The sequence below is a fragment of the Ammospiza nelsoni genome, chromosome 5 (genome assembly GCF_027579445.1).
Source record: "Ammospiza nelsoni isolate bAmmNel1 chromosome 5, bAmmNel1.pri, whole genome shotgun sequence".
NCBI lineage: Eukaryota > Metazoa > Chordata > Aves > Passeriformes > Passerellidae > Ammospiza > Ammospiza nelsoni.
In genome coordinates, this window is record NC_080637.1 from 58,428,061 (window position 1) to 58,440,581 (window position 12,521).

The following is a 12,521-nucleotide window of genomic DNA, read 5'->3' on the forward strand; positions in this document are numbered from 1 at the left end:
TGGGGTTTTTTTTGTTTATTAAAAAAGGCCAACAAAAATACAAACAGGTGACTACCTTGGGAGTAATAGCAAAGAGTTCCCTTTCTCCCAATGTACAACCTTAGGACACTAAAAGAGGTCACAATTGTCTTTCTAATTTTGAGACCATGGACTGGGGAGGTTGTGTCTGCAACTAATACCTAAGTACCTAACTAATACCTGTGTCTGCAACTAATAAATGGTCTTTAGCATGTCTTAGTAAAATATCTGGTTTTATACAGACACTGACAAGGGAATCAAGGCACATTCCCTCTTCCTTCCTTCCTTCTTTGAAATCTGAATGATTTTAGTGAGGGCCAGCATGTCTGCTTGCAGGGTTTTAGACTGAACATTTTAATTGTGACAATGACCATGCCAATCTTGCTATGGCCGTTTGTTGTGTGCTGACTCAGATTTGGGATACCATTGCTAGAAAAGAGAGAACTTTTTTTTTGGATGGCATTTTTCTGCCATTATTTGCACCCCACCTAGTTGCTGGCTTTGTCAGTTACGCTGACTGGTGTGACAGCCTAGTGGTTTCCATTAGTAGAGTATCAGTTTTTGAAAAGGGCAACATTCTCATCCCTTCCCTTCTTGACCAGCTTTATTTCCCTTCTCTTATGCTACCAGAAATATGTAAATCTGTAAGAGGTTGCAATGAGGTCTCATAAACAAACCCTGTATTTGCACAAACAAATTTAAATTAAGATTTCTATAATGTTTTGGAAATTGTTTTGCTTATTCCAAAGATTGTCTTTTTCACCATGATGAAATTAGGCGTTGAATGGAATTGAAGTTTTGGTGAGTCCACTGGTTTCCATCTGTTCTTGCTTTTTGAGAAACCAGTCATTTTTCATGGATTTTATGGAGACAAGGAATGCTTCACAAGATTGGTATCAATGTTTTTCACCTTTCTTAGAATGAAAAAGATTTCATCAGAACTTCTACATATCTTCTTTGACATCAGGATTTCTACATATCTTGCTTGGCTGTGGACTCTGCAAGATCTTAAGCCATCTCTTCTTGACAGGGTTTACATTCCTTCATAAATCTTCACTGAATGTCTTTCTAATAACATCAGTACAGCAAGATGACTAAAATCTTCTTTATAAATAGCAAACTTGGAGTATTCAATTACAGCAGATGCTGTGGACAAGTTAAGAGCTTTTTCCTGCGTTCTTCCTCCAACATTTCCTTTCTTCCTCCCTCCCTTCCTTCCTGCCTTCCTGCCTTCCTTCCTTCCTATGATGATATCCTTGTCTAGCTAAAAATAAACATTTTCTGCACTCCCTTGAGTAGTTTTTTCTCAAAAATTGCTCTAAATTCTGCTAAGTGGATGCAAGACTAGTATTTGGTGTCATACAGTAGGTTTGAAATAGGATTTCCCTTCTTGTACATGAAATACAAATCAGAGGGGTTTTATAATGCTTATCTGTTTTGATGTAAATGAGAATAGCTACCACCTGCTTTTGTCTCTCCTTTTTGTGTGTTGTTTGGGTTTTTTTCATATTTTCTTTCTGCTGAGATCTGATTTGTGATAGTCACTTTTTAAATAGGGAATAAGCATTGCTTTTTTGCATAAGCAATTCTTGCTGCCAGGCTGCACACATCCTAACTCTTCCTTTTTTCAAAGATTAGGATAGGTTCTATGAAGTCCTCTGCTTTTTAGTAAGCGTACTAAAGATGGTTGCAAATTCTTCATAGAAAGTATCAAAAAAGATGCAAAGCAGCATGGACAAAAAAAATTTATTGTATTCAGAGACATACTTATTTTATTTAAGAGTTTTTCTGTGGTATTAATTACTGTTGGAACATGTCTTGATGCCTTGTAAATAGTAATAAATTTGTCTTCAGAAAGTCCTGTATGGAAATGAAATACAATTTTCATTGTTTTATAGATTAGTAACTAGGCAAACAGATTAAGTTACTTCTCAGTCTTCACACAAGGTCTACGCCATAGGCAGGAATAGAATCCTTACCCTTCTGCATCCCTGATTTTATTTCAAATAGTCTGTGTAGCTTTGGTTTCTCTTACAGAAAAATAGCAATTACTAAGTTTGGACACCTGTAATATGATATCTCAATTGATTCTTTTGTATGTGTGACCTCCTGCAGATAACTATAAAAGTAGGTTTTGATGGTTCAATATAGCTTATGGTTCTTCAGCAGCTAATTATTTGTCTGATTGAGAAGAATCCTGGAAGCAGAGGGAAATTCTGGTCAGAAATCAGGACAGAAGTGCAATTCCTAGTGTGTGTAGTAAGTTCCATGGAGCTCTCTGCAGGAGCTGAGCCGACACAAGTGTGGCAGACACAGGCACAGTGTCAGCTGTGAACTGAATAGCAAGGTCCTGGCTGTGTCCACAACCTTGAAGGTGTGCTTGGAGCAAAAGGCCTGATTTTCCAGCCGGAAAAATGGAAATTAGCTTTTTATTTGTCGTTGTCAGATGGTACTTTGCATCTCTTGACAAAGTGGCTAAGTCACATGGAAACCCCTGTGGGAAAGGAGTGGTAGCACTTTCCCTGGAGCATCTGAACCTGCTCCAGGAGTGGTATTGATTTGCCAGCTCTGGTAGGTGCAGCAAAGCAGCAATTCCAGCCAGTCATTTGGGAGCCTGCAGCTAAAAAAGAAACTTCTGCGATGAACCAGGAGCTGATGACACAGGCCTTGAGATGCCTGTTATAAAATAGACCTTTGGATCTCAAACCAGTATAAAATTTCATGTTTGAAGTCACACAATTTTGTTTCTTCTGTGGTCTGAGGTTAAGATCTAAACCCAAGTACCTGTCTTGATGTATTCCTTAAAAATCTCTTGGCTTACTTTAAAAGAGAAGAGGTTTAACCCTGCCATGGAGATTTAATTCTTGGCTGGGTGGTAATAATCTGCAATCTGACTCAGATGAAAAAACTAACATTACTATATGCATAGAATCACAGAATCATTTAAATTGGAAAAGCCCTCCAAGGTCATTGAGTTTAACCTTTAGATCATCAAGTCCAACTTTTAAATGTATGTATATCACATCATATGATTCAATCATTTTTCAGTAAATGTTCCAGGGTTCTATGTTTTTGGGGGTTTTTTTTCCAAAATAAACCCAAACCCATTAGAAATTAAATTCTACCTGTTCCTATTCTGTTGTTCAAACATAGACACTGGGACTTGGGATTGTGGCCTCATCTGACTATCAACATGAAGTGGGAGGGGAGTTGCAAATGTGTGAGAAATCATTCCTAAAGCTACCAGATGTATCTTGTCCAGAAGTGTCACATAACTCAGGATTGCATAATTACTGGTATGATTAAAGAGATCAGTGTCTTCCTTTTTATTTAGCTGTATTTTTCTTCTTCTCGCTGTGCACAATTGTTGCTTGCCTAAACTCCCAGCAAATGCTGGTATTCCTGATGTTTATTTTTCTTTATGTTTCTTGACAGCTCAAATAGATTTTTTTTTAGTAACCTTTTTAATATGAAACTACACAGCTTTTGCAAAGTTGTTTTTAGTTTCATAAAAATATTTTAGAGGAGCTGAAAAATGGTCAATTTTCTTGGCCATCTTCCAGTTTTCCTTGCCCTTCTTTCCTAGTTCCAGAAGACTATTAGGTGAGCTGACAGTTATGTGTTGTCCCTCTCTAGCACATTAGCAGGTCCTCCAGTAATAATATCAGTTATAAACAGTCTTCCAGATTTTCCTGGTTAGTAATTCCAAGCCCATTGGTAGATGGAGGAAGGTTGAATATACCCAATAGCCTTCTTTTTATAACTCTTCCTTTTTTATTAAAACAAATGTAAAATTATGGTATTTTTCTAGAGAAGGTTAATAATTAAATCTTGAAATTCTTACTCATTTCCAGACTTTTACTTGAACAGGATTTTGGGACTTGGAGGTGGTTTATGCCTTGAGAGAAGCAGGCCAGACCCCGAATCAGGTCTCAGTAGTTGAGTAGCAAGGAGCTGTTCTAACTGTGAGGGGTCCAAGCTACAAGATGGGAATGGGAATGTATAAAATATATCTTTATAGAAAAGATGAGAACTTTTGAAATGCAAGGTTTAACAGCACATTTATCTGCGTGTTTTAAACTCTTGTGAGCTCTGCCTTTCTGCAAAAGGTGACAGGCAGTGATCAGGTCCTTGGGGTGTAGAAAGAGCCTTAAGATGAGGGGAGCTTCTGGTATTTAGCTACTGAACCTTCCCAAGACAAGCTGCAGTGAGCACATTCACACAAATCCATGCTACAAATTGCATAGCAGACTGCCTTGTAGTGACAAATGTATTCTTGAAGAATTAAAAAATTGAAAGCATTTTTTGGAGTTTCTTTGGTTTTCATATGCAAGTCTAAGTGACAAAGAAATTTATTTTCTGATATATTTCTTCAGCAAACTGATTTTTATCATATTCCTGGTTTCAGATATTTTACCAGTCTTGTTTGGTCTGTACATGAGATTAATAAGAACAGCTGTGATTCATCACAGCAATTTAAAGTATCCAGTCTTCGGGTACAGTAGTATGAATCAGATTTTAGAACACATATTGGTATTGCTATTCTGCAGTTTGTGCTGACTGATGAGTAGGTGCTGAGAAAATATGGATAGCTGGGATGTAAATGTTCTAGAGACAATTCTCTATTAGATGTTTACATGCAACTTCTGTATACATGGGTTTACTTTTGTTACTTGGCTGCCTGCATCTTGTGAAAGTCTCCATGGTGCCAAATGATAGCAGGCAGTCAGAAAACGAAATTAAATCTCTCTTTCAAGATGGGTTATAACATCTGAGTTCTGATGATCTTCCAACATCCAGTAAAAATCTGGAATTCTCTTGGTGATGAATGGAAAGGTCATTGGTATCCAGCCCTCTCCGAAGCTGGGATCTCAACACTCTGCTTTCCTTATCTTGCTTTTTCTATTTCTGTGTAAAGTTTCCTCCTTTAAAAGTACTCTAATGTTTGGTCACCCCACATTAATCTTTGGAGTTCAAATGGGATATAACTTTCTTTACATGTTAATTTGCTGTATGTTTGCTTTCTTAAGCCAATGTGATCTGAAAAGTACCAAAACAAGTGAGAGTATAAATCAGCATAGACCAAAGGTTTTTGTTAGGTATGGGGAAATAATCAAAAGTGTAGAATAAATCTTGGTGGCTGTCAGCTATGAAGTTGGATTCTCAGACTGTCATAATAAATTAGGAAACTGGGAGCTCTGTGACAGCAGCATCAATCTCAGTCTCTTGTTTCTGCAAGTCTTCTTGTTGTCTGAGCCTTTTTCTTCTTTTTTTCAAATACTTACTCCCTGGAGGAGGTAATCAATCACAGCAAAGATTTCTCTACATGGAACACTTAGGAAAGTAAAGAATAAGCAGCTTAGAGTGTGAAGCTAATATGTGTAAGTTAAATCCCCTATGGATGCTCTATGTTAGTTTAATATGGCTGTAGATAGTGTCTTGGCTCAACAAGCTCAGAGATACTGCATCCTTACTGCTTTACCTCATTTGTGTTAGTTTTGTGTCTTTTGTTAATTCATTTTAACTTTCTCATTATAGCAAATTTTAATAGCAAATTTCTGAGTCAGTGTGGCCTCTGTTGATGTATTCCTTAATGGAAAAACTATAAAATATGTTGAATTTATCAAAGCTTTGGGAGCTGCATTGTGTTTAGTGCTTACTTAAACCAAGGTAGAATGTGTGGTCACCTGAGGGTACAGGATTCCAGCCTGTAATGGGTGTGTCAGGTGTGTATGGCATTCAAGCCCTCCCTAAAGAAATGGTGCCTTTTTGAGTCCTAGAAATTCCATAGGTCCAGTTGAAACACTGAATTCATATGGATTACAAAAAGACATCAGACAAAGAAGTCATCAGATCCCTGATTTCAAAGAGTCAGTGTCGAGCTATGCTTAGAATGCAGTCAGAACTTGGCAGTGTTGATTTATGATAAACAATATTATTTATATAGTCAAGAAACAGCCATCACAAAGAATATCTGCCACATAGTTGCTGGCTGTATTAGAAAATGAGACCTAACTCTTTTCCAGTACGAATGAGTTCTAGATGAAAGGTTGGTAGTGAATTTCTTGCTAAGTAGATTTTAGTGTCTCAGATTTCCATAGTGCCCTGCCTTTGCTGTCTAACACTATTCATGATTTTCTGCATCTTTACATTGTTCTTTTGACTTCAGTGTGCAGTGTGCAAACTTGAAAGCTTGGATCCAACTACAAGACTAAGGTAGAGGCTTGTTTTTACTGCTTTCATTACCTTCTGCAGACTTCAGTCCAGTTCCTTTTCAAGCATCTCAAAATATTCCTTGTTTTTACTGGAGTTGGATCAGAGCAGAAGACATAGTTTTGCATAAACGAGGAACATGGAGTAGTTGATGGCAGCATGTTTTAATATGACTTTTTTGATGACTGTAGCTAACATCAAAATAATAATTACTCATTAAAAAGTCACTGGACATACTTTTACAAGAATGATTGTCTAGAGAATTTGCAATGTTTGAGATTAAAGCAAAATTTATTACTAAGAGGCCTTATGAGATGTGGAAAGAAATTATTAGAAACAATTCACTCAAGTCTTCAAAAAGGGCAAGAAGGAAGACCCTGGAAACTACAGTTTGGTCTGCCTCACCATTCCTGGAAAGATGATGGAACAGCTCATCCTGGATGTTATCTCTGAGCATGTGGAGGAAAAAAATCATAAAATCACAGAATGGTTTGGGTTGGAAGGGACCCTCAAGATCATTCAATTCCACCTCCTGCCATGGGCAGAGACATCTTCCACTATCCCAGGTTGCTCCAAGCCCCCTCCAACCTAGCCTTGGACAATTGTAGGGATTAGGCAGCCACAGCTTCTCTAGGCAACCTGTGCCAGGACCTCTCCACCCTCACAAGGAAGAGTTTCTTCCTAATTTCAAATCTAAATCTACCCTGTAGCTTAAAGCTATTTTCCATTGTCCTGTCACTGCATGTGCTTGTAAAAAGCCCCTCTCTCACTTTCTTGTAGGCTCACGTCAGCTACTGGAAGGGCACAATGAGTTTTTCCTGCACCCTTCTCTTCTCCAGGCTGAACAATCCCAATTCCCTCAGCCTTTCCTCCCAGCAGAGCTGCTCCATCCCTCTGATCCCCTTGGTGTCCCTGCTCTGGCCTGGCTCCAGCAGCTCCCTGTCCTTGCTGTGCTGGGCCCAGGGCTAGATGCAGCCCTGCAGGGGGGCTCAGCAGAGAGGGGCACAGGGGCAGAATCCCCCCTGCCCTGCTGCCCTGAGGCTCTGGGTGCAGCCCAGCACACGGGGGCTCTGGGTTGGGGCAGGGCCAGCTCTCACCCACAGCAGCCCCAGGTGCAGCAAGGGCTGCTCCCTCTGCTCATCTCCTGCCTGGATCCATCACACACAGGGATGTGCCCAAGACAGGGGCAGCACCAGCACTGGGTCTGGTTAAACCTCATGAGATTCCCATGGGCCAGGGCTCGAGCTTGTCCAGGTCCCTTTGGATTGTCACTGCATCCTCAGCTTGGTGCCATCTGCAAAGCTGCTGAGGGTGATCCCTTTGTTTATATCATGGATTCTCCAAGCGGAAATCACACTTGACTAGTTGGATAGCCTGCTGTGTTGGAATGATGGGCTGGAGATGAGGGAGAGCAATGGGTGTTCTCTGCCTTGACTTCTCAAAGGCTTTTGACACTGTCCCCCACAAGATCCTTGTGGGTGAGCTCAGGGAGGGCAGGTTGGCTAAGTGGGCTTTGAGGTGCTTTGATGTTGTTGTTATCTTATTGTATTTCATATTTCTGGAGTCCCATCTTAAAGTCCATACCTTCTTGCTGGTCCTATTATGCAGCTCCTCTCTGCAGCACAGTTCCTCATGGCTTCCATAGGGGCTCCTCCTGGGCTCTCGACCCAACCCCCTTTTATCCCAGAGCCCTTCATGAGCTACAGCTGCTACCCAACCAAGGATCCCACAGCTGTAGCTCATCCAGAGCAACAGGACCCACCTATCTAATACATAGGACTCTCACTACATATATATATTCACAAGGACTCCTTTATAACAATACATATATTCAGGCCCCTACATTTCCCCCCTTTTCTTTTAACAATTTCTCCATTACACAGTTACAATATCCATATCTGTCCCAGCTCCCAGGCTGCCACAGCTCTCGGCTGTCCGGGGGATTCCATACCTAATACATATATTCAGGCCCCTACATTTCCCCCCTTTTCTTTTAACAATTTCTCCATTACACAGTTACAATATCCATATCTGTCCCAGCTCTCAGGCTGCCACAGCTCTCGGCTGTCCGGGGGATTCCATATCTGTCCCAGCTCTCAGGCTGCCACAGCTCTCAGCTGTCCTATCTTCCACTGTCCCAGCTCTCCGGCTGCCACAGCTCTCGGCTGTCCTATTTTCCACAGCTCTTCAGGCTGCATACCTATCTTCCACAGCTCTTCAGGCTGCTACAGCTCTCAGGCTGTCCTATTTTCCACAGCTCTTCAGGCTGCTACACCTATCTTCCACAGCTCTTCAGGCTGCTACAGCTCTCAGGCTGTCCTATTTTCCACAGCTCTTCAGGCTGCTACACCTATCTTCCACAGCTCTTCAGGCTGCTACAGCTCTCAGGCTGTCCTATCTTCCACTGTCCCAGCTCTCCGGCTGCCACAGCTCTCGGCTGTCCTATCTTCCACTGTCCCAGCTCTCCGGCTGCCACAGCTCTCGGCTGTCCGGGGGATTCCATACCTTCTCCTTGGCTGCATGTTCTTTATCACGTCGGGATCACCAATTGTTGTTGTTATCTTATTGTATTTCATATTTCTGGAGTCCCATCTTAAAGTCCATACCTTCTTGCTGGTCCTATTATGCAGCTCCTCTCTGCAGCACAGTTCCTCATGGCTTCCATAGGGGCTCCTCCTGGGCTCTCGACCCAACCCCCTTTTATCCCAGAGGCCTTCATGAGCTACAGCTGCTACCCAACCAAGGATCCCACAGCTGTAGCTCATCCAGAGCAACAGGACCCACCTATCTAATACATAGGACTCTCACTACATATATATATTCACAAGGACTCCTTTATAACAATACATATATTCAGGCCCCTACACTTTGAGAACTGCCTGAACAGCAGAGCAGCAGTGCCAGGCCTGGCTGGAGGCCTGTACCCAGTGGTGTCCCCAGGGGTCAGGACTGGCCCTAGTATTGTTCCTCTTACTCATCAGGCCCTGGGTGAAGGGGAGATGTATCAGCACATTTGCTGATGATACAAAACAGGAAGGAGTGTCCTGTCACACCAGACGGTGCTGTCATTCTGTGAAACCCAGGCAGGCTGGGGAACTGGGCAGAGAGGAACCCAACAAAGTTCAGCGAAGGCAAGGTCAGGGTCCTTCACCTGGGCAGGAACAACCCCAGGTACCAGGACAAGCTGGGGTGAGCAGCTCTGAGGAGAAGGACCTGGGAGTCCTGGTGGACACTGAAATGTTCCCAAGCCAGCAGTGTCCTGAGGGCAAGGAGGTGGAATCCCCAGTGGAATCCTAAGGAGCATCAGGAAGAGCATTGCAAGCAGCTCAGGGAATGATTCTACCCCTCTGCCTGGCCATGGGAGGTGCATCTGGAGAGCCATGTCCAGCTCTGGGCTCCTCAGGACAGGAGGGACATGGAGCTCCTGCAGTGGGGTCAGCAAAGGGCTGTATAGATGATGAGAGGATTAGAGCATCTCTCCTGTGAGGAACAAAATGGGCGAAGACATGACTGAGAGGATCTTATAAATGCACACAAATATCTTCAGGGACAAGGGGCACAAACTGAAACACATGAAGTCTCCTTCTGAATATAAGGAAAAAATTCTTTACTGTGAGAGTGACAGAGCACTGGAACTGGCTTCCCAGAGAGGCTGTGAAGTCTCCTTCTCTGGAGAGATTCAAAACCTACCTGGACATAATCCTGTGCAACCTGCTTTAGAGGTATTGGGCTAGATGATCTCCAGGGGTTCCTGCCAATCCTATCTGTTCTATGTTTCTGTAATGAAAATATATTTTGTTACATAAATTGTGCCATAGTTTGGAGCAATAATGTTTGAAAGGGTAGAGAAACTATTTAATTATTTGTGTTGTTATTTTGAAGGCATAATTAAGAAATTGCTTCTGAAATTAATTAGAAATTCCAGAAAAATTATGAGTATGACAGCAATGAAAGGGTTCTGGACCCAACTAAGGATTTTGGGGGGTTGGATTTGTAGTGTGTGACCAATCATATAGGGCTTGTTAAATAAGATGCTAAGCACTCTGGTCCCAGTGCATCAAAATTTCTATGTGCACAACAGGTACAAATCATGGTATCTTGCTGCCTGTACAACTGCAGTGCTTTCTTAAATAGGCCTGAGAGTGGCTATATGTCACCAAATGCTGTTCAGTACTTACAAAAAACTCCTAAACTTCCTGTATGAACATGTTAGGGAAGTCTAAGAGACTTGGTTTTAGTCACTTTAAAAATAACTTGAAGATCTCCTCTAGTCTATAAAACCTGAGTGGACCACAGGCTCAGGCTGTTAATGACTGCACATTGAAAGAATGTGAGTACTCATTCTTGTGCTCTGAAATTACATGAATACCCCAGGCAAGGACTGAGTTTTGCTTTGAGTAGATTCCAGCAATTGTCCACTTCATCATTTCACACAGACTGTTTGAGTGGGACCTCAGGGCTTTCAAGTTGCAGAATTTGTCAGTAGATGGTCAGTCCATTTGCCTTAACATGTAAATAGTTTCCCCTCTGATTTAAGGTTCTGTACAACCAATATTAGGTATCTCAGAGTAAAAGGTAAGAAAGCTTTCAGTGGAATGCCTGTAGAAAGCTCTGCATTGTTCCTGTAATTTACAGATTAATTTACATGCAAGAATCTGTTGGATTTGGTCCAGCAGAGGGCTGTGGAGATGATCAGGATACTAGAAATCTCTTGTATGAAGAGAGGCTGAGAGACCTGGGCCTGTTTAGTCTGGAGAAGAGACGACCAAAAGAGAGGATCTTACCAATGTCTGTCAGTATCTGCATGGAGGGTGTCCTGACAAGAGCTGGGAGCCAGGTTCTTCTCAGTGAAGCCAAACAGCAGGATGAGAGTCAATGGGCAGAAACTGAAACTCAGGAAGTGTTCCATGAGGAACATCAGGAGAAACTTCTTTACTATGCAAGCAACTGAGCACTGGCAGCCCAGAGAGGATGTGGAGTCTCCTTCCATGGAAGACCCTCAAAAGCCATGTGGACACAATCCTGAGTAATATGCTCGAGGATGACCCTGCCTGAGCAGAGAGGTTGGATGATGTCCAGAATTCTTACGGTTTTTCCTTTAAAAATTGCACAGTGTTATATAGCTGTTAGAGAAATCCATTTATGTGTTCCCGAGTGCTGGCAAAAAGAATATGCAGGTCTGCTGAATTTTACAGGGAAGGTGGAGTTAAGGTGGTTGTTTGTTTTGATTTATTTTGGATTCTTTGTTTGTGTTGGCTGTACACTACCAAGCCTGCTCCAAACTTACTAAATTCTCACCTTCTCTACATAAATATGATGTTCCTGAAGTCGGGTTTTTAGACTGCTGTTGCTTTTCATTGCTAATTCCCAGCTCAGGGCAATGTTGGTCTCTCTTTATAAGAGGTGAATGTGGCTGATGTGTCCATCTGTTGAGTTGCTTAGTACTACACAACTTACTGTAGCTTACATGTTCTAATGGGTGGCTGCTGCTTAGCTGGTGCACAGGGGTCCAACTGTTTTCTTAAACCCAGGTAGTAAAAAAAACCCCAGCCAACCAGTTCAGCTTTGTACTGTGTGATATAGAACAGCTGGGTTGAGTAGTAAGCTAGTGTTGCCATTTCATATTAAAAAAAAAAAAAAATACTGTTTGCTGTAAGATCTTAAATATGTTCCAGGTATTTCTGTCCAGAGAAATCAGAAAACATTTTTGTTCTAAATACTGGGATTTGTGTTGCTCATGTTTAGGAGAGTGGAAATGCTGAACTCATTTCCCAGGTGGCAAAAATGCCCATTTGCCCAAACATTTTGTGCCAAAGGAAGCATTCATTCTCTGAAACTATTCAGAAACTGAGGCTGTGTTTATAAAACACTTTTCACCAATGGAGATACTTTCAGGGAAATGTAATTGTTTTGATATGACCTACAGGAAGGATTTCAGCATTTTGGAATCTCCTGGTGCTCTAATGAGGTGCTCTCAGCATTTTCTGTTCCCCAAAAGTTTAATGAGTAGATATGTGTCTGACTAAGCAAATTCACCTGAATAAGCCAATCTTTTTATACTCCTGCTATAGTTCTCATTACCCTGTATTGAAAGCTGTGCTTGAGACTCTCCCATTTCTTCCACTTTTCATGGACCTCAAGTATTGTCCATATAGAGCATGAGAATGACTTCATGGCCTACTGGGTGCTGCAGTGTTGAGGTTAAAATCACTCATCTGTTAAAATCATCTCACAGTTAGAGAGGCCCCAAACTGTATTACTGACAGATAACAAAAATCTTTAATCTAGCC

General features: G+C 41.7%; 1 protein-coding gene across 1 annotated transcript in view; it reads left to right on the top strand.

Annotated features, from left to right (window-relative positions):
- Positions 1-12,521, top strand: part of SCUBE1 (signal peptide, CUB domain and EGF like domain containing 1) — a 194,894-nt gene that overhangs the window by 32,525 nt on the left and 149,848 nt on the right. The window lies entirely within an intron of this gene.